Source organism: Aotus nancymaae, unplaced genomic scaffold (assembly GCF_030222135.1).
Source record: "Aotus nancymaae isolate 86718 unplaced genomic scaffold, 86718_ANA_hifiasm-v0.15.2.pri h1tg000033l, whole genome shotgun sequence".
In the NCBI taxonomy this organism is placed as follows: domain Eukaryota; kingdom Metazoa; phylum Chordata; class Mammalia; order Primates; family Aotidae; genus Aotus; species Aotus nancymaae.
In genome coordinates, this window is record NW_026988447.1 from 25,524,528 (window position 1) to 25,526,428 (window position 1,901).

Consider the following 1,901-nt stretch of genomic DNA (forward strand, 5'->3'; position numbering starts at 1 on the left):
TTTTTGAAAGCTTTGCTGAGACACCAGTTTAAAGATAACATCCTGGGTGAATGGAGTACAATCCTTCAGCATGAAAGTCCACCTCAAATTACTGGCCACTATATGGCCCAATGTCTACAAAAGTTGAAATACCGAAGTCCAGGAATCAAGATGGTCAAAACAAGAATGGCTCATGCTAGTTCATGGTGAGTCACTTGAGGATTTTATGCCTTTACATTTCCACAATTTTGTCTCTGAGAGTTTAAAATTCCTGGTTCTAAGAGATGGAATGCTTCTATGAGGAGAAACACTAATATTCCTATTAAACTTAAAGCTACCATCCTGGCAGTTGATGGTAACAAGGATCATCATAAGGATATTGCATTACTGCTGGATAATGAGGGATGCTGGAACAGAGAGGAATATGTTTGGTAATCAGGTGATTAACTGAACATCATTTCATACTTGCATGCTCACTTTTCTTTTTCTTTTTTTTATTGTACTTTAGGTTCTGGGGTACATAGGCAGCTCATGCAGGGTTGTTGCATAGGTACATATGTGGCAAGGTGGTTTGCTGCCTCCATTCCCCCTTCATCTATATCTGACATTTCTCCCCACATTATCCCTCCCCAACCCTGCCATCCCTACCCTATCCCCCATCCGATTGACCCTAGTGTGTGTTACTCCTTTCCCTGTGTCCACGTGTTCTCATTATTTAACACCTGCCTATGAGTGAGAACATGTGGTGTTTGGTTTTCTGTTCTTGTGCCAGTTTACTGAGAATGATGGTTTCCAGATTCATCCAAGTCCCTACAAAGGATATGAAATCATCATTTTGTATGGCTGCATAGTATTCCATGGTGTATATGTGTCACATTTTCCCTGTCCAATCTATCATCAATGGGCATTTAGGTTGGTTCCAGGTCTTTGCTATTGTAAACAGTGCCACAATAAACACACATGTGCATGTGTCTTTATAATACAATGATTTATAATCCTTTGGATATATACCCAGTAATGGGATTGCTGGGTCAAATGGAATTTCTATCTCTAGATCCTTGAGAAATTGCCACACTGTCTCCCACAGTGGTTGAACTAATTTACACTCCCACCAACAGTGTAAAAGTAAGAAAAGTACAGCAACTACAGTCTGATTAAGGGCATAATAACTAGAGGCTCAGAGATAACAAGGGTTTGGTTTATACTAACAGGCAAACCAGCTACACCATAAAAAGTGCTTGGTGTCTACAGCCATACCACCCTGAACAGGCCCGATCGCATCTGATCTTGGAAGCTAAGCATTGTCAGGCCTGGTTAGTACTTGGATGGGAGAACACCTGGGAATACTGGATGCTGTTGGCTTTAAAAAACAAACACACACACAAAAAAAAAACAAAAAAAGTGCTTGGTGAGAATGATGGGAGAATAAGTGGGAGAGAAAAGAAATGAAAAATGTCAACAATTTCCTTGGGTTCCACATATAAATAAGATCATAACGTATTTTTCTTTCTATGCCTGGCTTACTTCACTTAATATAATGTCCTCTAGCTTCATCCATGCTGTCACAAATGACAGAATTTCATGTTTTGTTAAGGCTGAATAGTATTTCAGTGTGTATTACACAGCACAGTAATTACAGTTAATAATAATGTATTGTATATTTCACAATAGCCAAAAGAGGACTTAAAATTTTCTCACCACAAAGAAATGATAAATGTTTGAGGTGATGGAAAAAAGATAATAATTTCCTGGGAAGCAACTGCAGCCCTGAGCACTGCATTTTGTCATACTAGCTTTCATCTTATGAAATTCCCCTGAAATCGGAGCCAACCAAAATCACAGAGAAGCTATCAGTGAGCAGAGGAAACTTAATGAGAGAAGCAAATAGATATAAGTGGTGCCAAGTAGATGCTACAGATATT

General features: G+C 39.0%; 1 pseudogene; it reads left to right on the forward strand.

The window, feature by feature from the left end:
- The first annotated feature begins 1,222 nt into the window (after positions 1-1,222).
- On the forward strand, positions 1,223-1,341 carry LOC135277887 (5S ribosomal RNA; annotated as a pseudogene).
- The last annotated feature ends 560 nt before the right edge of the window (positions 1,342-1,901 follow it).